This window comes from Sus scrofa, chromosome 3 (genome assembly GCF_000003025.6).
Source record: "Sus scrofa isolate TJ Tabasco breed Duroc chromosome 3, Sscrofa11.1, whole genome shotgun sequence".
Lineage (NCBI taxonomy): Eukaryota > Metazoa > Chordata > Mammalia > Artiodactyla > Suidae > Sus > Sus scrofa.
Genome location: NC_010445.4, coordinates 124698044 through 124724120, shown reverse-complemented (window position 1 = coordinate 124724120; position 26077 = coordinate 124698044). Strand labels below are relative to the sequence as shown.

The following is a 26077-nucleotide window of genomic DNA, read 5'->3' as shown; positions in this document are numbered from 1 at the left end:
GTGGTTACTATGAACCTGGGGTCTCTAGACCAATGGGCGATAAATCCCCATTTCTCTAAATGAAAATGTAATAGTCTAAAAGGTATGGAGCCATATCCTAAATCCCCAATATCACCCATTCCTACCCAGAGCCTTGGCTGCAGCGTACCCTCTGTCTGGAACACTCCTTCTCTGGCTGCTTCCTTACATCACCTGGGTCTCAGGTATCAGCTTCAAAGCTACCTCCTTGGAGGGGTCTCCCAGGGCTAGGACCCCCGCCCCCATCATCCCTGTAATGTCACTCTGTCTTATCCCTCTAAAGAACTGACCCATAGTTAACATATTGCTTATTTGTTTAGCTTGATTAGTGCCCTTTCCCCATGAGAAATACAGGCTATTTAAAGACAGAGATATTATCTAGCTTGTTGATCACTAAGCCTGGCCTAGAATAATAATAAATAGTTAATGCTTTTAATAATAAATACTTATAAGTACTAAGAAATACTTCTAGGATGAATAAGCCGACTGGTGGTGACAGCGTATTTTTCCTAACATAACGTGGTACGGTCATCTCTTGCACCACAGGTCATAGTAGCATTAGTCGGCTGCCTTCGAAGACGTAGCATTTTCAGTAGAAAGAAGAAGGGCTCCCCAAAGATGTCCATAACCCACTCCCCAGAATCTGTGAATGTCACTTTACGTGGCAAAGGGAATTTGTGGATGCGGTTTTGTGAATGATCTGGAGATGAGAAGTTTATCCTGGGTTATCTGGGGACCCCGGGGTTATCTGGTTGTCTGGTGATATCCTGGGTTATCTGGTTCACAAGGGTCGTTGCATACTTCTAGAAGCATAGGTCAGAGTGATGCAGCCAAGGAATGTGGGCAGCCTCCAGAAGATGGAAAAAGGCAAGGCATGGATTCTCTCCTGAGGTCTTGGGAAGAAATGCACTTCTGCCGAAACCTTGGCTTTGGCCACATGAGACCCATCTTGAATTTCTGACCTCCAGAGTTATAAGATATTCAATTCCTGTTGCTTTAAGGCACCAAGTTTGTGGTAATTTGTTACGGTAGCAAAGGGAAGCTAATGTAACAATGACAGCATTTATCATGGCCATCAGGGACATTTGAGATTCCCAGGCATTCAGACACCTGGTCTCCCTGACAGCAGAACTAGGGGAAGAGATTATAATGGCACACAGTTATTCCATGAGTGCTCAGGGCCACTTGTCTTATTCAGTCCTGCACTCTCGTTTCCTGGCACAGCATATGGCACATGGTAGGTGCACAAAAATTAGTTCTTGAGAAACGTATGTGCTATATCTCTGTAGGTTTCCCGAAATATTGAAGGAAGAAACTTTGAAAAGGGTTTAGGATTCCCTAAAGAGCAGGTGGGACAAAAATATTTAACAGGTGTTTAATAGTTCTAGTGGGTCAATCCCGAGAAATGCCTCAAATCTCTAAATTCGTAGTGTGAAATAAAAGTCGTATTTTTATGGCAAGATGAGAAATTTAAACAAAAATTCTCCCTCTGCCCTTTGGCTTCCTCTTGGCCCTCACTGTGCCCTGTGAAACTGCATCATGCATCACCAAACCTCCGCCATCGGCAGGAACAACTGGTCAGTGGTAAAGAGCGACACCCTCCCAACATCAGCAGGACAACTTCTCAGAAGATAACCTTCCTTCTTCACCTTGTAGGTCATGCGACCTCCCATGATGCCTCCTACATCTGGATCATGGAATGTCGATGATGTGTTATTTGTTGTATAGCTCCCTGTCTCGAAAAACGTGGTAACTGTGCCTTGATTTAGAATGGCTGGAACAGTCCTCAGAGCTTTCTGAGATGCTCTTCCTGGGTCATTTTCCTCAAATTTGGTGTGAATAAAAATTTCCATTTCTTTCTTCGATCACCTGGTTTATTTTTCATTGACTGCAGATAAGACAAGGGTGGAGGAGTTCCCGTGTGGCTCCAGAGGTTAATGGTCTGGCATCATTGCAGCTGTGGTTTGGGTCACTGCTGTGGTACAGACTCTGTCCCTGGCCCAGGAACTTCTGTGGGCCACAGGGGAGGCCAAATAAAAAAATGTGGATCTGTTCACTGATTTTAACCTAAATCACAGTTCCATCAACAAGGACCTGTTTCCCATGGGTATCTTTATATGAGAACTCTTTTAAATTTTTTTGATGCCTTTTTTTTTTTTTAAATGGGAGAGCTCTTTTCCTCACAGAAGCATTTTCTCCATCACAAAATTTGCATGGACACTGGGGTGGATGGCAAATCTCAAAGCCACATGGACATGGCAGCTGGGGAGTCAGCCTCGCTTATCCTTGGTGGCTGGGTGAATATCTGGTCTGGAGGATGGTTGAACAAAGGGCCAGTGCATACTCCTCAGGGAGTTTGGATTTTTTTTGGAAAAACAGGAAATTTGCCAAGCCATGAATCTGTGTCTGGAGACATAAATCTGAAGACTCCTTCGAGCACCAGCAAACATGGGGACTCTTGTTTGAGCCCAAGGTGATAGCTAATGTCCGGGGTAGGTGACCCTGTCCAGAGACAGGTGCAAAGGAATGGATGATCCTCTCAAGGTCATTGCTTATTTGGGAGATACAGATTCCTGGTAGCAATTTTAGAGGTTCATTTTTTCCCCAAATACTTTCATTTTTTTCTGCTACTGATGGCTTTTCTGGGCTTCACTGGTCATTATTCTTTTCCTTTGTGGAACTAGGTTTTTAAAAACCCTTCAACGTCTGACCAGTGGCTTTGCTTCTGCCCTTCCCACCCAAGCACGTTCCCTGAAGATTGAAGTCTGGCTTTTTGGTCCACAGTTATTGTCTTGTAACTTTTGTTTCAATGCTGGCTCTCTCATCAGCAGTGGCAGCCTCACCTGGTAATCAGTCACACCAAGAAGGCAAGTGGCATTTACATCCATCCCTCACCTTCAGAAACCTGCATCTGTGTCTCCTGCAGAGAAATCTAGGTTGGGCTTCAACGTCAGTGATTGCTTCATCCGCCAGGGTCACTGATTAGGAACCTGCCGTTCCCACCCCTCAGCCCATTTCCATTTCTAAGGCAGGCTTTGAATAGAACGAAAACATTTTCTCAATGCAAAGGGATTTAATTTGAGCAAAGTGAGTGGCAGGCTGAACTAGCTTCTTACGGTTTTTTTTTTTTTTTTTTTTTTTTTTTCCTACCAGTTGCTTCCTGCCGCCATCCTTCAGGCAGATGCTTTGGGCAGAAGGCCAAAGCCAAGTTCACGTCACAACATTGAAGGTCACAGTGCTTGCTTTGCTGATGCGATGGCCTCATTCACAAATTCCTCCCAGGGGCTGGAGAGGTGAATAGTGGGGGAAGGCCTTGCCCTCCCACTGCTGGGGAGGGGGCCAGCCTGCTCCCAGTAGAGGTTTTAGCATAAATGATGAAAATAAAAAAGCTTGAGGAAAGCCAGTGTCACTATAATCTCTTTATGTGCTGTAGAGTGCTTTCGCATACATCCTTTTATTTTATTAGACACCTTGTCTGCCCCCAATGAAGAAATAAAGCCTGAAAGACCAGTGAGGCTTTTGGCCTGGGATACACCAGGATGAAGAGTCTGGCTTGCATCAGTTTTCTGTGAGTGCAGATTCTGGGGGCAAGAAAGAAATGTCCAGGGGAGTGAGGCCTCCTCTCTGGCTGCCTTAACCCCACCAGGTGAGCGTTTATCCTTGCTACACACGAGGCCTTCCAGAGCACTGGGCTTCCTGGAAAAACCTGGACCCCCAGAGGTACCTGGTAAAGGTTCAATTAATGAAACATAGGCTGCAGGTATCGAAATATATTTTCTGAGCACCTTGAATCTGAAGGTGGGTTATTACCCTCTGACCCAGAGTCTTAGAGTCACTCTGTAATCCTTCTGCACTGTGTTAAGTGATGCCATGAACATGACATTAATGTCATCAGCAGTCAGTATGCTCTGTGACCAAGAGCATAGTCTAGACAGGCCCCTCTGAGACCCTGTTGGACCCGGCCCTGTCCATGGGCCTGGCCTCAGGAGCCTGCTTGTTACAAGCATCCTGCTGAATCAAGGTGGCCAGAATCCCTTGATACTGACCCAATCCCCACCCCCCCCAACTACCCGGGCAGCACTTGACCCGCCTGCCCTTCCTTTGGTAAGAGTCCTGCTTGTCCACTCCCCACCCCCTTGATGCCTCCTCTTACTGACCTTCCTGGGCTGAGCCCCAAATCGACTTCCCACCTGGAAATCTCAACGTTTCCTTCTGGTACTTGGAATCAAGCCAAGGTCCTTGCCAAGGTCTCTTTCCCCCTGTTACAATAGTTCTTAAATAAAACCTGCCATTATCACTTTATTGTCCTGCTCTGGTTTTCATGAGGCATCTGGGATTAACACATATACTCTATGATGTATAAAATAGATCGACAACAAGGTCCTATGGTATATAGCACAGGGAACTCTATTCAATGTCTTCTAATAACCTGTAACAGAAAAGAATCTGCAAAAGAACACACACACCCTACACCCGACACAATATGGTAAATAACCTATGCTTCAAGAGAAAAAATGGTGGCTGAAAAAATGAAAACTAAAAAACCAACAAAAAACAGACATCAGCCCTGATGCTCTTAATAACAGCTGACATCTGCCTGACACATGGCAGTTCATAGGGTGTTTTCACAGCATTGTCTAATTCCAGCCACAAACCACGCCCTCCTGAAGAGGGTGCATGTCTGCACATCGGTGCTGGCTTGTCTGTGGAGGGTCATCAAGTAAGGTGTCTGTGTAAGATGTGAACCCAGGTCTCTCTTTAATTTTATTAAAAAAATTTTTTTATTAAGGTATAGTTGATTTACAACGTTCCTTCCATTTCTGCTGTACCCATTGGCAAATCGACCCAGCCACCCATACACAGTCAGTCTTTTTTGTTTGTTTGTTTTTCTTTCTAACCCCAAACCAGGTCTCTCTTTAAATCCTGTATCCTTTCAACCTGGACTCTAACAATGAAACTTTTTTTTTTTTTTTTTTTGGAATCTCTTAAGAACTAGGGGCCAGAGGGGCTTCTGGAGATTTTGAGGGAAATGATGACAAAGATAAAAGGGCTAACATCTTGGCAAGTGCTCTGCAGTTTACAAACCCCTTTTACAAACACAGCCTCCCACGGAATTCTGGGAAGGAACCACATCCTATTGTTTTATAATTGAAGAAACTGGCTCCGGAGAGAAGCAGCACGGCCATGACCATGAAGTTCTTGTGTAACTCAGTCCTGTGACTTGAGGAATTATGCGCATTCCACCACGGTCCTCCCCAAATACGGTCCACTGCCTTTGATTAAAATGGAAGGACAGAACAAGTCTTAATAAATTTAAACAAACCAAGAAGCTAAAACTGAAACAAAAAAATGCAATTTTCTGGGCTGCCTGCTGTGTTACTGGGAAACTGCTACCCTTTGGCTGGCCTCCCGTGACTTCCTCTAGCCTCACACCGATGTTGGCCTTTCTTTGAACTTTTTATTTTCATGAACTTTTTATTTTCATCTTTTAAGTTAAAAATGAGTTGCCTGTCCCTGGTGAGTTCTCTCTCATGCATCCAGACACCCAAGCTTTTCTGATTCCAGGGTTTAATCTGTACCTACCGTCGTACATCGGGTCTTAGAATCCAGTTGGCTTTTATCTCTATCATATCATGAGTCCAGTGTATTAAGAAATAAACATATGTTTTCTAACATCCTGTAGTTGTGTCTGTTCCAAACCAGACATCAGAAGCAACCCAAGTATGTGAGGTGCATTCAGGTTCCCAAACAACTGGATGCATTGTTACCATGGATACAGAATAGCCTTATATTTGCATAGATACATTTTATAAAATATGGACAGAACTATAATCAGCATGTAACTCTCAAATAAGGAGCAACACATGGAAACTAATTTTCTCCAAGCAGAAATCTCTTTACTATTTATCTTATTAATGTATATCTACTAAGTATTAAAAAGCAAACACTACAGAAACTTATAAAAAATAAAATGAAAGCTCTCTCTGATCTACTTCCCTAAGAGAACTACTGGTGATAGTCTGGTAAATGTAATTATAGGTGTTAGATTTTTTGATGTGTATAAATAAATATATGTGAATATTATATTATTTGCAATAGAATTGGAGTTATATATACTAGTGTTATTTAACTTTTAAATTTAACAGTGTATCAGGGAAATCTCTCACTTCTATTTATGTATCTGTCCACACATCCATATGCTTATGTATTCCCCTATATTTATATCCATATATCTCTATCTATATATGTGTATCTATGTCGCTCATCTCTTTAATGTATATATAACATTACATGAAAAGAGGTTCAGCGTCACTCATTATTAGAGAAATGCAAATCAAAACCACTCTGAGGTACCACCTTACACCAGCCAGAATGGCCATCATCATAAAGTCCACAAACAATAAGTGCTGGAGAGGGTGTGGAGAAAAAGGAAGCCTAGTACACTGTTGGTGGGATTGTAAATTGGTGCAACCACTGTGGAAAGCAGTATGGAGATTCCTCAGAAAACTAAACATAGAACTACCATTTGATCCAGCAATCCCACTCCGGGGCATCTATCCAGAGAAAACCACGACTCACAAAGACACATGTACTCCGATGCTCATTGCAGCACTATTTACAATAGCCAAGACATGGAAACAACCTAAATGTCCATCTACAGAGGAGTGGATCCAGAAGGTGTGGTACATTAAAAAGAACGAAATACCAGCATTTTTTGCAACATGGATGGACCTAGAAACTATCATGCTAAGTGAAGTCAGCCATACAATGAGACACCAACATGAAATGCTTTCACTGACATGTGGAATCTGAAAAAAGGACAGACGGAACTTCTTTGCAGAACAGATGCTGACTCACAGACATTGAAAAACTTATGGTCTCCAGAGGAGACAGTTTGGGGAGTGGAGGGATGTGCCTGGGCTGTGGGATGGAAATCCTGTGAAATCGGATTGTTATGATCATTATACAACTACAGATGTGATAAATTCATTTGAGTAATAAAAAAATGGGAAAAAAAACCTCAAAAAAAATTAAAACATTACATGACCCAAATGTACTCTAATTTATTGAACTAGTCCCATATTGACGGTTCGGATTTTCTTCGTGTTTTACTATTACAGATAATGATGCCATGAATATATTTTATGTATACACTCGAACAATTATTCACTTATTTCCTGAAGCAAAAACTGCCCTAAGTGGAATCACCAGGGCATTTCCCATTTTGATGCATATTGCAAATTGTCCTCCAGCAAAGCTTTGTCAGCATACGACTTCCATCAGCAGAGTATGGGTTCTCCTTTCCACATGCCTGTGACCATGCTCAGTATCATCAGTCTTTGAAATATTTTGCTGCGGATTTTTAAAGCTAATGTAATTCTACTCAAGCTCTAACATTTTCTCCTTCAGAAGATAATACAATTAAAAGCGTAAAAAATAAAGTCGACCGCGGTGATAAATCTAAATGTAATGTCAATTAGAGTTACGCAGAGTGAGCTTGAGGTGGACAACGATGAATCATAAAAAGCTGTTAGAAACGAGCACAGATGAGATTTTCTGAAAACTCTTTTATCTGATTAGACAATGGCAGCGGTAGGAAAATCACAAAGACTCCCAGCAACATGCAATGTAGTGCTCAACTGAATTTGCAAAGCGAACAGGAAGGCACTGAGCTGTTTAGAAATGCATTTAATACGCACAAAAAGAAGCCCCACTCTACGTTTTGTGCAGTTGTGCTTTCTTCATCTGATCCTAATTATGGTGCAGGTGTAAGCCTCCGCATAAGCCTGTCTGTCCTTCCATTGTCGTTCTGCTTGTCCTACATCTACCCCTCCAGCTGTCCATCATTCAGCAAGCGTTTCCGTGTGCATTGTGTTTACTCAGTCAGCTCTCAGTGTCACTCTCTGGGCCAGGTGTCCTCCCAGCCTTGCCTCTCTCCCCCTCACGCAGCTCTGTGTTGCATGCCCATGTCCGGCTTCATCCCGTAAACAAGGTCAGACCTCAGGGAGGCCAGCTGACCATCATGGCTCCAGGGCCCACATCCTGTACTCTTCAAACAAAAGATGCTTATCTGTCCACCCTCACGTATCAATCCCAGGGAAGGAACCGAAACGCCTTGCTTGGGACAGGTCTCCATCTTAGAATAATTCTCTGCAAAGGATAGAGTATTTTCCTAGGCTAACCCAGGTTCTTTGCCCAGCCTTCAAACAGACATGCACTGGTTGATATGATTAACAGAAAAAGGGGCGGGGGTGGTGGAGACAAAACTCAAGCCACCACTCTTTCCTCTGAGAGGGAAGTGGTGATAAAAGCAAGGGTGCCTCTGACTGCCGTGTGTGGTAGGTACACAGACATGACTAAGGAATTACCGGGAAAGGCATGGAGCATGTGCCAAAAAATAGTGGAATTGAAGGCAGTAGAAAAAGCGTGTGTGTTTGGGAAATGATAAGTCATTTTGTCAGGCTGGAGGACATGACTTGTGGTGGGACACAGCAGATGATGAGACAGGAGAGAAAATCGGGAACTAGACTCTGAAATGCCCAGTCTGGAGGTTGAATTTCATTTCCCTGGAAGTGTGATTGGATAGACAGCATCTCTCTTGGAGGATGGACTGGGGAGTCGGCATGTGGGGTGGGCAGAGTGGGGCGTGCTGATGGCAGGGCGTGTTTGGAAGCTGTTGCAATGGTCCAGGTGAGATGTGGGTGGTGAGCATGGGAGGCAGACCCTGTGACCCCGGGGAGGGGACACAGGCACTTAGGTGGGAGGACCAACAGGGGACTCATGTAAGGCGGTAGGGAAGACAGGGAGAAGAAGAAAAAGATTCCTGTGGAAAAGAGTATGAAGGATCGCCCATCTCCTCGAGGAATTTCAGACTCATAACTGGCCCTCCTGGTCACCAGAACCTTGAGGTCATCTCTCAAGAAGTTACCGCCCAACTTTATTTTTCCAGTAAGACTTCTCCCGTCCCAGGCCAGCCTGCTGTGCAACTGTGGCTGTGTCTTAGCCGCTGTCCTACCTGCTCTCTCATCCCTGGCCTCGGTTTGTCTTCATCCTAGGCCCTTGCAGTCTTGGCCTGGTACTTGAGTACCTTCATTCTTCTATTTCCCCTTCTCCTTTCTCTGTTAGGACAACTCTAAGGGGACTTCTTAAGATGACAAGGAAATCAGGGTGTGCATAAGAATGCTGGGTGAAGGATCATGGTATGTTTGAATCAGCACAACCGTCTTCTCTTTCTAGTGCTTTCATTAAGCATCTACTTGGGGCCAGGCACTCTGCTGTCACTTTGCCTATCTTGTCTCATTAATCACCAAACAGCCTTAGATGCATTTATTTGTTAAGACAGGCAATAGATACATATTGAGCATCCATTATGTACCTTGCACATAATTTCAGAGTATAGAGAATAATGCAATGAACACGGCATCAGGGTCCTGCCCTTATGTAGATTACAGTCTAGCAGGAGAATCAGACCATTAATCATTACATCCTCAGATATGTGGCATAATTCGGGGTAGTGGTGAGTGTCATGAATAAAAATAGAGCGGGGTAAGAGCAAAGGGGGTGATATAGAGGTGGAGACAACAAAGGTGGCTTTTTTAGATAAAGGGGTCAGGAGTTCCCATCGTGGCTCAGCGGTATCAAACCTGATTAGTAGCCATGAGGACGCAGGTTCAATCGCTAGCCTTGCTCAGTGGGTTAAGGATCTGGTGTTGCCATGAGCTGTTGTGTAGGTCACAGACTCGGCTCAGATCCTGTGTTGCTGTGGCTGTGGCTTAGGCTGGCAGCTATAGCTCTGATTTGACCCCTAGCCTGGGCACTTCCCAATGCCACCGGGGTGGACCTAAAAATAACTCCCTCCCAAAAAATAGATAAGCGGGTCAGAGAAGGTCTTTCTCAGAGGTGACATTTGAGAGGAGACAATATTGGGGGGAAAAATCAAGCCATATATAGTCTGGGGGAAAAGGCACAGAGGAGAGCATGTGCAAAGGTCCTGAGGTGGGAGAGAGCTTGGCTTCTTTGGAGAAGGGGAGATCAGTGTGTCCGGAGTCCACTGAGCAAAGGGACAGGAGGGGAGACCATGGGGCCTTGTGGCCATGCTCAGAATTCCGAATTTTGCTTTACCTGTGCTCAGAAGCCACCAGTGAGGTCTGAGCTGACGAGAACCCTGGTCTGCGATCTACAGGTTTCAGCAGATTGTCTGGATCTTGTGAGGAAAATAGATGAGCAGTAGGGCAGGAATAGGAGAAAGACTGGAAACAGAGGGGGTTAAAGGCTGTTACAGTTGTCCAGGCAAGAGATGATGGTGGCTTTTATGACACTCTTAACAGATGAGGAAATTGTAACTCTTAGAATTTTTACTATTATCTAGACTTTAAAAGTAGTTCTAGCATCTGCATCAATGGTTTTTTCGAATCCAATGAAAATGAGTCTAAATGACTTGCTCGGGCAAAACTTAAACGATGATTAAAGGACAAGTTCTAGATTCAAAGTCAGGTCTGCCTGGTTCCCAGACCTGGTCTCCTTCCTCAGGGCTAGAATGCTTTTCATGCTGCAATGCGAGCTGATTTCTAGGAATCATTTTTCATTAAAGATAGCATTTTGATTGATAATATTAATCAAAAAAGAAATAAGAGGATATTCTCTCTCTCTTTTTACCGTTGGCTAATGTATTACTTCATTGTCAGATACTAGAGTTACAACACTAATTTTATAGAAAAAAATTTAAGCATAATAACCAGAAAAGGCACTTACTGGAATAACTGAAACAATACTATCCCTAACCGTGGAAGACTGAATGTCAGATTTTGAAAGTTAAAAAAAAAAACCTGGGAGTTTCCACAGTGGCTCAGTGGAAATGAATCTGACTAGCATCCATGAGGACGCAGGGTCTATCCCCAGCCTTGCTCAGTGGGTTAAGGATTCAGCATTACCGTGAGCAGTGGTGTAGGTCACAGATGTCTCTGGTGTTGCTGTGGCTGTGGTGTAGGCCATAAACTACAGCTCTGATTGGACCCCTGACCTGGGAACCTCCATATGCCATGGGTGTGGCCTTAAAAGACCAAAAACAGGAGTTCCCGTCGTGGCACAGTGGTTAATGAATCCGACTAGGAACCATGAGGTTGCGGGTTCGGTCCCTGCCCTTGCTCAGTGGGTTAATGATCCGGCGTTGCCGTGAGCTGTGGTGTAGGTTACAGACGCGGCTCGGATCCCGCGTTGCTGTGGCTCTGGCGTAGGCCGGTGGCTACAGCTCCGATTCGACCCCTAGCCTGGGAACCTCCATATGCCGCATGAGCAGCCCAAGAAATAGCGAAAAAAGACAAAAAAAAAAAAAAAAAAAGACTAAAAACAAAAACAAAAAACAACAAAAAAACAAAACCTGATTTAATGTCTAATGTCTATTTAATGCCATTATATTTCAGTTACTATATGCTTTGCATATGTTACAGATAATCCTTAATAGGAAGTTTTCAGCTGGTATTCCTTCCCCAAATTTACTGGTAAACAAAAATCCAGCTGAGAGTTGAAGTAGCTTGACTACAATCATAAAGCTTGTAAATGGCAAAATAGGAATTAAGACAAGACTGAATTCTTTCTCTGTGAGTTGGTTGTGACATCCAGTAGTCCAGCTCCCTAGAAGCTCCTGGACCCCCATCCCACCCAATCCCATTCCCTGCCACTTTCAGTTAGTAACAAGCCCAGAACAAAAGCCACAGGGAAAGCCCTGTGTTGCCAGACCCAGTAGCTCTCGTGAGGCTTATGTAGGTGTAAGTCTAGATTGTTGAGTTTCGTGTTGCTTTCTTTGACTAGGAAATGGCTACTCTCCCATCATAATGTTGGTTTGCATTGGAATGACCACAATAGAAAGTAAAACAGACCAGCTTTTTAAAAAGCACACAGATAAAGGCAGATTTAAACAGAACAGGTGGTGTGTGTGTGTGTGTAAATAATTTTGATCTTCAGGTTCTCTTGTTGTAGACAAAAAGGTTTGAAAACATGGAAAAAAAAATCCCCTTTGCAATAGACATTGCTTATTTTTTTTCTAATTTTCCCTCATTGAAATCATTTTACTTTCCAATTGTCTTTGCTGTTCTTTATGTTATTGATATTCCTGCAAATAACTGGGCTTTGTCTGGGAGCACTAGCAGACGCATTGTCTGCAGCCTCACAGTTTAATAGTGGGAAAGGATAGGATTGTTCTTCTCATCTATCATTCATGTTTGCTCCCATGAATTCACAAAGCCAGGAGCCTTCAAAAAATGGAGAATAATATTGGGGAGTAAGCAGAAAAAGAATGCTGGCATTCTGTAAAGGAATTCCAAGGTCTTGCCACCCAGTCACGTGACATGGGCGTAATCATTCTTCTGGAAGGTTGGAAGCAGAAAATGAATCAATAATTTTACTTTTGAAATTCTGTATTCCCCAGTGAAGGGGTTGAGCACATGGCAGTTGACATATTTGCTTTTCTTAGCCATGGGGGGCCTTTATATTTGCAAAGAAAGGAAAATCATCTAAAATTTTGTTACTGGTCTGAAACACCTCGAAGAGTCATATCTGGTATATGGAACTAATTATACTTACTCTCTCCTCCCCACAAGTTGGTTTCAAAGCAAATGAGCACTAGTAAAGAATATAAGAATATGTGTGGAAAATGATAAACGGCTACATGCATAGAGTAGATTACCATGACATATTGAAAACTAAATTGTTCAGCCTTTGGGAGTGCCACGGGGCATGGCACACTGCTTCCTTATGAGCTTGGCACCCAATTCCCATGGGCCCTGGACATCTGGAATGGAAACCCCCATCCCTGCCCCCATTCCAAGCTCCAACCCTCATGCAGTACACCAGTGGCCATCTCGTTCGATATTCTATTTTTTTTTTTTTTGTCTTTTTGTCTTTTGTTGTTGTTGTTGTTGTTGCTATTTCTTGGGCTGCTCCCGCGGCACTCGTTCGATATTCTAAACCTGGGCTCTACTGTCCTTGTCTCTTGTATGACTTTATCTTTTATCTTCCTGAGCTTGACTCTTTGAATTTATCTCTCTTGAATTTGGTGACCTAGATTCCAATCTAGTTCTCCACTTTCTCTTTGTTCAGAGGATCTAATCCTGAAAGTCCCTCAGCTCAGGCAGCCATGCCTTGCTCCATAGCTGTGAATGAGTTGTGCCCTGTCCTGAGCCCCCTTCTCCCTTTAATCCTGGTCAGATCAGTAGATGTGTAAGATCCAGTGATCAGAAGTACCCCACAGAGATGAGAGTCTACATCTCACAGTTTTTATGTCCATACATTTCCCCCCATATCTTGACCTCCTTGAGATGTATCCTCATGATCCATTTCTCATGTTAAGTCTTGTCTTATCCTTCAGGCTTTATGATTGATGCTGGCTCTGGCTAGAACTTCTTTCCTTTATAGCCCTGATTTGGCGTCTCTCTGTTCTGGGAAACCACCTTACCAGGTCTGCTGAGCTTTCTGGACCTCATTGCTTGACATGCTCTCCAAGGGTAATGCCAACAGTGGGTTCACACTGGAGTGCAAGAAGAATGTCACCTTCTGTTCTTTGTGTTCTGTTCTTGGCACAGTCACATGCATAGCATCTAACAGACGTGGAAGCGTAGTTAAGTACAAGGGAGACAGAAATCATGGGCTGAACGAGAGGTCATTTTTAGTACATAGTTACTGCTGGAGCTGACCAAGTACACAAGAAAAGTGGGCTCAAGTCAAGCAGACAAATATTTATTGATTATCTGGTATTAGTATTTGACTGGGTATTGGTACTATTATTGTAATGTGGCTTTATAGTTAACTACAGTTAACTATAAAGTTTCTTTCCTCATTCTTCCAGTATCAGCTAAAATGTAACTTTCCTATTACATTTAGGGTTTGTCCTTCCTGCTGGAATTAATTGTTCCTTCCTCTTTCTTAGCTATGTTATTTGCCTCTCTCTCTTCAGTACTTACTTATCCTGCTTTATGTGATCCTGAGCTGTATGACATCTTACCCATTAGGCTGTGTTCCTCACCTGTAAAATGGAGATAATAATGACAGCTTCCCCCCCAACATTTCTTCACCAAGATGATTGACATGCCCTTGAGGGAGGAAATACCCTTTGCCAAAGTAAACAAATAAATGAAACCTGGGATGGTAATTGAAGAAGTGCTCAATAATCTATCCCTAAAATTTTTCTATCCCAGTTTCATGAGACTTGGTCATTATACTCTGGATTCAGCTGTCCCACCAATCTACATAACTTTGAAAGAGCAAATGAGGCCAAGATAAATATTTTTATGTATTGGCAATTTGGTGCACCACGGAATAATTTTGTAAATGTTTACCTATCTTCAAAAATAAATTATATTTTGCCTATTCTTTTTAATCATTTGTGAATCTTTACACAAGTTTTCATGCATTTCATCATTTTGTTTATTTTTCTAAACCTGTGGTTAGGCTCCCTCTTTAAATCTGTATCACTCGCTATTTTCATGCTCTTTTAATTCTGACTTCAGAAGTCCTAGTAAATGGTGACAATATGATGTTGTGAGGTAGCAAAATTTATATTCATATGAGGTGAAAGTTGTTTAAAATAAAATAAACACATTTAATGTGGTGAAAACAAAAGAAGTGAAATAGGCATAATGTCTAATAAATTTCAAATGTATTTTCAAATATATTTTAGTAAAAAGCTTAGAGAATGGAAAAATTACCTTCAAATAGATTTTTAAAGCATCAACGTGGAGTGCCAGGAAATTATCAACACAGGAAGTTGTGATTCTCAGCATCTACTTTTGCAAATTTTTCATTTAGATGAAAAGTAGAAATGTGGTACAATTTTTAGCAAAGTAGAGGTTAGCATAACTGTCTGAAGGTAAAGAAGGAAAAATGTGAGAAATAAGAATAAATTCTACAACAATATAAAATCAACATGAACCTTTCCATAGAAAAGTAACTCATGGACTTGGAGAACAGACGTGTGGTTGCCCACGGGGAGGGGGAGGGAGTGGGGTGGACTGAGAGTTTGGGGTTCATAGATGCAAACTATTGTGTTTGGAGTGGATAAGCAATGAGATCCTGCTGTACAGTACAGGGAACTGTATCCAGTCATTTGTGATGGCGCATGATGGAGGATACGGTGAGAAAAATAATGTGTGTATATGTATCTATGATTGGGTTGCTTTGCTGTACAGTAGAAATGGACAGAACTCTGTAAATCAACTATAATAGAGAAAATAAAAGCCATAAAAAATAAACTATACTTTGATAATCTTTAAAAAATAAATAAAATCAGCAATGAAATCAATGAAAAGGTAAAATACTAAGAAATGGATTAAAATGCTAAAAGAATTATAAAAAGTTGGAATACTGGCCCTTTGTGTACAAAAATCATTACATGAAAAAGATTTTGCCTGACAAAATGTCATTTTGGTCAATTTATTTTTGACAAATTTGCTCTTTCATTGTCATCAACTATCAGAAAAACATGTTGTCTTCCCGCAGAATTCCGTCTCGCGATACTCACAAACAATGTCACTCTCCAATGGCATATTAGACCAGCGTGGACCCCGGTCAGACAGAGCCTGGGAGACCACAGAACCAGGTTCTGGGGAAAGTTTTACAGCCTCTCAGAGTTCTATTCCTTTTCTGAAAAATGGGAAAAATTGCATGAGATGACGTATATAAAAATCATTTGTAGATGTAAGTTTTCTGACAAGTGTATAGGAATATTGCAATACATTTTTATTATTACTTTTCAAGTGCAAGAAGCACATAATAGCAGTTACTGAAGGAAGCAGAGACTTGCATATAGGACCGAACATAATCTTAATAGGATTTCTAAACTCTCTGTAGTTCAGCATCTTGGTCTGGTTAGTTACGTGTTCACTGGCACTAGTTCAATAGATGCCTGCATTCTGCATCTCTGGCTAAAATTCTCGGTTAAATGCCCTCTTCGTTCTTTGATTCATTCATTAAGTCATCCATTTATTGGTTTGTTTAACATTTAGTAAATGCCTCTGTGGGTGAGACACTGGGCTAGGTGTGTGGATTCAGGCATAAAATAAATGCTCCCTGTCTTTAAAGAGCTCACATTTATTGAAGGTGACAAATGAAGAAATAGGGGACTCATGCACTGCTGCGGTGCTGTAACAATAGCCAGCACACAGCCTCCTGGGTGGGAGCGACAGCGTTTAACCCAGCTGCAAAGATCAGAGAAAGACTCTTGAAGGAGACAGCGACCAGACATCTGAAGTAGCTCTTGAAGAATAATAAAGCATCAGCTCAGAAAAGAAGGGGTGAGGAGAGGAACATGTGTTTTTCTAGCAAGTAACACTTCCAAGTGTCATGTGCTAGTTCCGTCTCTATGTCGGCTGAACGGAACTGAGTCGCCTTTAAGGCAAGAGTGTTTTTAAAGAGTGTTTACGAGGTGCCGCGTGGCATCCGAAGCATAGGAAAGAGCTCTTTAGGTAATCAATTCCCTTTCATGCCGCCCAGTTAATAATTGCGTGCCTTCTCCAAGCAGCTCCTAAATGTATGACCACTTCAGACCCACTGCTTCAAAATGCATAAATGAAAAATGATCAGTGCTTCCTCCCTTGCTGTGAATATTTTAAATTTCAACATGAATATACGTATTTCTCTTTTATTAGTACCAAAACAAGCATTGAAAATAATGGGTTTTGCTTTATGGATTTCAGAGAGACTACGGAAATGTAGAAATGTTTTGTTTTTACAACAACCAACCAAATAAAATAAACTCTTGCTCCTGTGGAATGCTGTATTTTAATCTGAATTAGTCCATGGGATCCTGAGGTTAACATTTGCTTATTTTTTTTTAAACTTTTTTTGTTTTTGTTTTTTTCATTTTTAAAGTTGTCTAGTTGACTTGCAATGTTGTGATCATGTCTGCTGTACCACAAAGTGATTCAGTTACACATATACACACATCCATTCTCCTTCAGAGTCTCTTCCCACACACATTATCACAGAATTTTGGGTAGAGTTCTCTGCGCTCCACGGCAGGTCCCTACTGGCCAAGGGTTCCATAAACCACAGTGTGCATGTGCCAATCCCAAACCCCCAGTCCATCCCTCCCTTATTTGCTTATATTAAAAAGAGAAAACCACACGACGTTTCTTACAGGACCAGAGTCATGTTGGAACTGGATCTTGAAGCATGTTGGGAAAATGTCATTGATGGAAAAGCAGCCTGAAGGGCCGCAGCAATGCTAGGGGGAATGCCGGTGTCAGAAACAGTGGTGCTAAGCCTCCCAGGTTATGGAAATGAAGGTGAAAGGGCAGACATGGATTGAGCGTTTGCACTACCTCTGCAGCTTCATGGGGGCGCTGTTAGCCACGTTTCACAGAGGAGAAACCCAAGGCTCAAACCTGTGAAAGGACTTGCCCTGAGCCACAGACTGTAATCATGAGGGCGGGAATTCAGTCTCAGATTCTTCAGACTCCTGAGGCTAGGCAGTTTGTGTTATGCCATTTCACCGTATTCAGAGAAGTCAGAGTAGAACAGAAACGAGTATTTTGAGGAGCCAGAGAGAAAGAATAAGCATTTTTACCAAAAAGGCCTGATCACTTCAGTTAAATGGGAGGCGAGTCCTGCTAAAGATGAAAGGCAGAGGCCTGGGGGGCAAAATCCACTGTTCGTTTGGCTGTCAGATGAACTAAACCATGATGATTACTAGATTTTTAAAATGTATTTGTTTTTCTAAAAAAAATAAAAATAAAAAAGGGAAAGTTTTTTTAGGACATAATTTTGATTTGGGTTTGAAAAGTGTGGCAACTATAAAACAACTGTCTTTGTGATGAAATGTCATCGACAAATGGGTGATTCACCCAGTGCCTCTTACTTGCAGTGACAGGTGTGTATATGTGGGGAGGGGGCGGGGGGGCGTATTTTTATATGTTCAAGTGTGAATGAGGCTCTACCTTTGCTCAGACAGTGCAGCTCAACAATGCCTGCAGATCTGACTAGTAAACTCATTCTCTCCATCTGTCCTTACCCCCTGTTACCAATGAAGCCTGTGGGCCCACCCTTCTCGTTGCTTTTAGCCAAGAAGCCCTGTACAAAGCCGTCTAAATCATTACTCTTTAATAATATTGGATTTGTCTCTCGAAGAAAATAATATTTTGCCTGCAGAATTATAGGGGCCCTAATACAGAGCTATGAGTCTGGAATGGCCCAAGCCAGGGGCAGGGGGAACTGCACGGGGGGGTGGGGGGGGAAGGGAGATGCGCTGGAAACACTTACGTTGTACTGCAGAGGCGGGTATTGGTACGAACAGAAAGAACGTGACCCGGGCTCCCTACTGTGGTCTGAAACCGCCCCAACATCCCTAAAGGCTCCAGAATTTCCACCATGACGAGTGAAATCTCTTGGACTGAGTCTTTAGTGCTCTTCATGGTCATTGACCTTGGAGAGAGGTTACATGTTAAGCTACTAACAGTGAAAGTCTTATTGTTCAGATAGAGAGGGAGATGAGACGGCCAAAGGGCCCATCGTCTCTGATTTTGCCACAAGCCAGCCTTGCACCTAGAAGACTATTATGATGGAGCTTGAACAATATAACCCTGCCTCGTTAGAGATGCGGTCATTCAGCTTTGATATACAGTGGGGGGGGGTTTCCTCCTTCTTTGACATGATCTTATTGATTTCTTTGTGCCTCTGTGTCATTAATAGTTAAGAGATGATAGTTAAAGCCTGTCATTAATTACTTAATTAATTTTTAGGACCACACCTATGGCATATGGACGTTCCCAGCTGGGGGTTGAATTGGAGCTGCAGCTGCCAGTCTAGGCCACAGATACAGCAACTCAAGATCTGAGACACACCTATGACCTATCCTGCAGCTTGTGGCACTGCCAGATTCAGAACACACTGAGTGAGGCCAGGGATCAAACCCAAATCCTCCTGGATACTACTTGGGTTCTTAACCTGCCAAGCCATAGTGGGAACTCCCGAGCCTGTCTTTTAAAGATACATGTACCCTGATGTTCATAGCAGCACTATCACCAAGACATGGAAGTGACTTAGATGTCCATCAACAGAGGATTGGATAAAGAAGATGTGGTACATATATACAGTGGACTATTACTCAGCCATAAAAAAAAATGAAGCAATATTGTTTGCAGAAACAGAGGATGGACCTAGAGATTATAATACTAAGTGAAATAAGTCAAAAAGAGAAAGACAAATACCATATGATATCACTTATATGTGGAATCTTAAAAAAAGATAAAAATGAACTTTATAAAATGGATAGAGAACCACAGGCATAAAAAACAAACTCGTGGTTCCTAAAGGGGAAAGGAGAGGGGATAAATTAGGAGTTTGGGATGAACACACATGTACTACTGTATATACAATAGGTTACCAACAAGGACCTACTGTATAGCACAGACAACTACTCAATATTTTGTAATAACCTGTATGGGAAAAAAATCTGAAAAAGAATATATATGTGTAAGTTTAAGTGAACACATGTGTATAACTGAACCACTGTGCTGTACATCTGAAACTAAGGCAATACTGCAAATCAACTATACTTTAAAATAGAAGGAAAAAGTGTGGTGTGGTGTACAGGGCATGGCATTTGGGGACACAGAATTTGGTCCAATAATGGGTTTAGCCTCTTTCTGGCAGTTTGATTTTCATCCCCACTGTCCCTGCCCCACAGCCAAGTTCAAGCTCTTGTCATTCTTGTCCTGAACTTCTACCTGGTCTCCCAGCCTCTGGTCTCTCACTCTCTGATTTAGTCAATTCTTGTTGCTGAACAACATACCCAGCCCACGTATTCTGTCATTTCACTGATCCACTTGAATTTTTTTTTTAAATGACTCCTCATCAGCTAAAAATAAAATGAAACTTGAACGCCTTGGGATCTAGTTCATGCCTCCTTTTCCAAGCAGCCTCTCTTAACTGGCTCTCAGCAGTCCTGAATCAAGCAGTGTGCAGTTTCCAGATAAACGCTGTATGCCTTTGAGCTGTTATTGACTTAATCATCCCTAGGATTTAGTTTCAAAACTTTCTTAACTTTTCAGGACCCCTCTTCTTGCTCCCCATTTTGGTTTTGATTAGTTCCTCTTTGGTTTTATACTGTACCTGGCACAGACCTCCGCTGTAGTCAGTTTTTGCCGTAACCACATTGGCGTGATCTGTTTTACCGGAGCGCCTTGCTCCTGCAGAGACCATGAGCTCCTGGATGGACAGGCTCCAATGGGTACCCTCTAGATGAAAGAACTGATGCAGAGTTTGGCATGGGGCTGCCTTTCAGACAGTTTTTATGAAATAAAGAACAGCACTTAAACCTAAACCTAAAATCTCTAATTTGTAAAACAAAAATGATAACACCCCTCTTATGGAGTGGTTGTGAGGTTAAAATTTAAAAAATGTAAAAAAGAACTTTTCAAGTATAAAGGTCCTTAAGCATCCTAGTTGTTATTATGATGTTCATGCAGATTCTGGGACTAAAGCTTTGTCTTTATCTAACGAGCTTTTAAGACTCTGCCGATTCTACTCCAAGTCAGAAATTAGACTTAGTCTAAGGATTCCTACAATGTACTGTGTTTTATGTAATTATTAAAATTTTTACCTGCCTATTAGGCCCCCATTGCTTTTTAATTATCTTAGCTTTAGGAAAAAAAGAGGTGCATTAAGAAATGAAAGGCCCCTAACAGCTTGTTATAGCATTATTTGTTCACAACTAAATGTATTTTGCCGAACGCTTCAAATCCAGTTTTTTAAGACTGAGCTGTAGCTAGTAATCATTTCATAAATATTAATGGGAAACATGCAAGTGGAAAGTTAAATTAAAATGCTACCAAATGGCTAGCAGGCAGCAGAAAATGAGCAGGAATTTCTAATCAGTGGAATACACGGTTGTATAACTTTTATCCTCCCATTAGAGTACAAAACAGAAGTTGATTTTTCTCCCACTTAAAATCAGTTCATGTTGAAAGGAAAATGCAAATCAGCTCCCTTACTGAAAGATTCTAGAAACAGCTCCTCTTTATGGTAAGTCAATTTTTTCCCCAGTCTTGGTTGAGTTCAAATGCCTGCACACACAGATTCATGACTGACTGTGGTCGTCTCATTGGGTTGCTTGGCAAGATTTCACAAGATTTTGGGAAAGGGGAGAACAAGCAAAATTTTGCATTTTCACCTTTGTTGATCATTTTTAACTTCCTAAGTTTTTAATGAAGCTGTATTTCAACCAGTCTGGTGAAAATATGATTGACTTAGAGATTTCAAACTGGAAGAGAGGAAGAGCACAGCGTACTGGTTAGTTGGGCCTGGTGTTGCTGTCGCCTCTTATTTTAGTTTATTTTTAAGATCAGCATTAGACACCTTTATCTCATTCTATATTTGTCCACCCATCTATCTGCTCCTCTAGCAAATGTTCCCTGAATATCTACTATGGAGCGGGTCCTGTGCTCGGCATTGGAAAGAGTAGTTGAGCAGCCACATAGCTTCTTCGACAGATTTCCCAGTGTAATACGGCAACTACAGCATAGCTTTGTTGTGGGATTGTGAGAGTCATTGGATGGAAAGCATTTAGAACATTTCTTGACACACAGTGTTGACCTATGGTTAAGCGCTGTGTGATAGACAAATTGGATGGATCAGAAAACAATGGGCTTCATATGTTATGTGTATTTTTCTAACGAGGGATTGAGGAAACGGAAGCAGGTGACTGAGGTGGTCATCCATGTGTCCCATGAAGACCAATGTGGCTGCTCTTTGGAGGATGGATTTAAGATGACAGTGGTTGGGGAGTTCCTACTGTGGCTCAGCAGTAATGAACCCAGCTAGCATTCACGATGCAGGTTTGATCCTTGGCCTCACTCAGTGGGTTAAGGATCTGGCATTGGCCTGAGCTGTGGTGTGAGTTGCAGACATGGCTCGGATCCTGTGTTGCTGTGGCTGTGGTGTAGGACAGCAGCTGTAGCTCCAATTCTACCCCTAGCCTGGAACTTCCATGTGCCTCAGGTGCAGTCTTAAAAAGACCAAAAAAAAAAAAAAAAAAAAAAAGATGACAGGGGCTGGAGTGCTCAACACCAGTTATAAGGCAATTAAATTAGATGAGGATAAGAAGACAGTGGGCTAAGTGAAGGGAGTAGCGTGCAGAATGGAGATGGAGGAAATATTTGAGATTTTTTAGGAGGGAGGATTGGTGACTATTGGTAATTCACTGGAAATAAAAGGCAGTGGGGGCAAGTATAGAGTCTCAGTTGATGTTCTGGTTTCTAGACTAAGTGACTGGTAGACAGTTGAAATGTGAATGAAAAAATGAAAGTACAAGAGGAGCACTTTTGGTGGAAGGGTTTTGAGTTTACAGCTTTCCTAAGAGCTGCATCACTAAACAGAGAATGCACTTAGCTGGATTCAAACTCTGCCAAATCAGCGGTTTAATTCTTGGATAAGACACTTCACCATTCTCTTCTTCCACTTCCGAACTCATAAAATGGGGGCAAATCCCATCTTAATCCAAAAAGTTGTTGAGAAAGTGAAGAAAGAGACTGTATAAAGAAGCTGCTTACCTGGGACTTAGTATGGGCTGGTGGTTCTTACTCTGAAGAGTGGTGAGGCTTTCACACTGAATGGTTTGTTCAGTTTGGGAAATTTTCCCAAAAGGAAGAGTTATTCCTACACTTGTTCACTCTTGCACTCTCTTATTTATTTACTTATTCATCCATTTGGCAAGAATTTATTGAGGACTTTTTGTGTATAGGTAATGTGTCACATGCTTTGATAGAGAGGAGTCATTTTGGCAAACAAGGATTCTTTCGTGTGCCAGCTGTGTCTCTGTGCTAGAACCACTGTCGGATTTACTCTGATTATGTCTGTATTCCTGCTCAGCAGCATAAGAATGCAATAGAAACATGTTTTAGGACTCGAAGGGACCCAACATTGACACTTTACACTATTTTCATGACAAAAGCATAGTGGATAGTTGCAATGGAAATGAACTGATGGACAAATGGTTATTAATAACAACATTGAAAATAATAGCTAAAACCTATTGAGTGTTTTCTAATAAATTGTACTTCACATCCACTATCTCAATTAATTCTGTAGGTTCATTTTTGTCCCCTAGTTTGCAGATAAGGAAATTGGGGCTAAAAGAAGTTAAACATCTTGCTTAAAATCTTATAGTTAGTAAGCAGTAGAGCTGTTAACTCCTTTTATACCATCTTACAGTGTATTATAATTGTGTAAGGTACAAATTTAGCATATTGTTCATATTTCAACGTGTTTAGAGGGTTATGTTATCTTGATCTCCCTAGTCTAAGCCAATTTCCTCCCCTGTACGTATGTTTTGTACATACATTTTTCTCAGCATATGATATATTGTTATGTCGTTCAGTTAGCTGCTCTGTCTCTCTTCCTAGAATAGAAAATTCCTGGAGGTAGGGACTATGTCTTATTGTCTTGTATTTGGCAGATAATGAACAGTTAGAACATGTTTTAGGAATGGACATGTGTGTGTGTGTAGACATACTACACACACACACACACATGCATAAATATATATATATATATAACAGATGAAAACTGTTTGCTAGCATTCATGAAAAAGCTTCTGCTTTTGATACAACTAAGGGCTTATATAGATGATTATATTTTAATCAATATAGAATTTCCTATTCAGGTTTCAAAAATATTCTTAAATGGTCTCTGGTCTGAAAATGCACAATTATTAACTATCTCCTTTATGTTTCCACATCACTGCCTATGTTGCTGTGTTATTTATTTTACAGAATAGTAATTATTTATCTATCTCATTCCCTATACCTTGAACTTAGCTGTGTTTGATATTGACCTCTGCTGACAGAGCTCCGTGGAGACTACATTTGCCTTCCTAGGGACCAAAGACACTGCATCCCTTCCCTCCATGCCCTTCCATTCACCTTCAGGTGAAAATCTTTCCAAAAAGCTGGAAAAGGTGACTACACCCTCAAATGCACAGACAGTAATATAAAGCCATCAGAAACATGAAAAAATAAGGACATATGACACCAAAAACATAATAGTTTTCCAGTAACTGACTCTGAAGAAATGGAGACCTGCAAGTTACCTGAAAAAGAATTCAAAATAATTATTTTATTTTATTATTATTAATTTTTGTCTTTTTAGGGCTACACCCATGGCATATGGAGGTTCCCAGGCTAGGGACTGAATCAGAGCTACAGCTGCCAGCCTATACCACAGCCACAGCAATGCCAGATCCAAGCTGCATCTGTGACCCACACCATAGCTCATGGCAACGCCAGATCCTTCACTCACTGAGCAAGGACAGGGATCGAACCTGCATCCTCATGGATCCTAGTCAGATTCATTTCTGCTGAGCCATGATGGGAACTCCCAAAATAATTATCTTAAAGAAACTTGGTGAGATTCAAGAGAATACAGATAGACAACTCAATAAACTAAAGAAAATAATATATGAACAGAATGAGAAGTTCAACAAAGAGAAACAAATCATAACAAAGACCAAACAGAAATTCTCAAGCTAAAAAAATACAATTAATGAAATGAAAAATATGATAGAGAGCTTCAAAATCAGGTTGAATTGGGCAGAAGAAAGAATCTGTCCGTTTGAAGACAGATCTCTTGATATTATCTAGGTTGAAGAGTGAAAGAAATTAGAATGAAAAAGAATGAAAAAAGTCCATGTGTGTTATGGGTACCATAACATGAAACAATATCTGCACTATGGGCGTGCCAGAAGGAGAAGAGGGGTGGAAAGAAACGGAGAACTTAAAGAAATAATTTCCTAAATCTGGAGAGAGATATAGCCATCCAGGTACATGAATTTCAAAGACCCCGCCTCCCAAAAGAAATTTCCTCTGAGGTATATTATAATCAAGCTCTCAAAAGTCAGAGACAAAGAAAGAATTTTGAAAGCAGCAAGAGAAAAAAAAGACTTATCACATGCAGCCTAATCCCAGTTAGGCTGTCAGCAGACTTCTCACCAGAAACCTTCCAGGCCAGGAGAGAGTGGGATGATACATCCATTGTGCTCAAAAAAAGTCAACCTCAGAGCCACATAAAGTGTTTATTTTATTTGTGCCATTTGTTTTCTAGCATAGCACTTTTGACCAAGTGTATTGGACTCTCTATTACAGTTTGTTCATCACTTTCCAAAACTCTATTGGGTCATGCTGTTCCAGGACCAAAACTTGATTCTCAAGTACCTGATACATTTAAACCTGCAAAATCAAAAGGAAATCATCAAAAAGCCTCCCTGGTGAGACGGATGAAGTCGGTAAACACAGAAACAATTACTAAGCCTCCTACCAAGGCCAGGGTTTGGAGGGCAGAGTTATTGTGAAAGAGACGAGGGCAAAGCCCTGGAACCCAACTGCCATAGTCAGTGGATGTGTGACACCACCCCCCCCCCCCGATGCTGTGAGACCTCTTTGTGGTCCTGCTAACAAAACCAGAATTTTTTCAGTAAGTTTCTATCTCTTGCAATGGAAATGATCTTTGATCAATACATACTCTTAGTCCTCGTTCTCTCGCCATAAATATTATTAACAATTCCAAAAAAAAGTGCTCTTTGAAAGGTACTAAATGAGGTGACAGGTCCAGACACTCAACGACTATTCAAATAGTCGTAAGTGCCTGCTTAGTAGCACACAGAACATCCAAAAGTGTGAGGCATGGATCTGCTTTCAACCTACCATGGGAATAAATCAATAAATAATAAGTGAATAATAGCAACATTTGCTAGACACTTTTTTTAGTGTTTTTGGCAGTTTGGGAAATAATGCTCTACGTTATGATAATAACAACCCTCCAGGGTAGTTTTTTATTAACCCATTTTACAGATGGACAAATTATGGTTTTAATGATTTAGTCTACATATATTCTTGTAAGTGTCAGAACCGGTGGGCTGGGGACCTGGGGGCAAGTCGGTCTGATTCTGCCTCCAGTGCTTGTGTACATTACATTCCAACTTGGAAAAAAGTCACTAAGCCTGGAATGGAAAAGAGTTGTCTCCGATGACTTGCTCCAGCGAAGCAACCCAAGAGACCAAACTGAGCTTTCTTCTGAT

General features: G+C 41.6%; 1 long non-coding RNA gene across 4 annotated transcripts in view; it reads left to right on the top strand.

The window, feature by feature from the left end:
* Positions 1 to 26077, top strand: part of LOC106509907 — a 55732-nt gene that overhangs the window by 22282 nt on the left and 7373 nt on the right. Inside the window, exon 3 of one of the 4 annotated variants that reach the window (XR_002342853.1) lies at positions 5009 to 6317. The exons of 1 other annotated variant lie outside the window; for it this stretch is intronic. This is a non-coding gene — a long non-coding RNA (uncharacterized LOC106509907). 2 more of the 4 variants (XR_002342852.1, XR_002342855.1) reach the window with 2 other exon arrangements.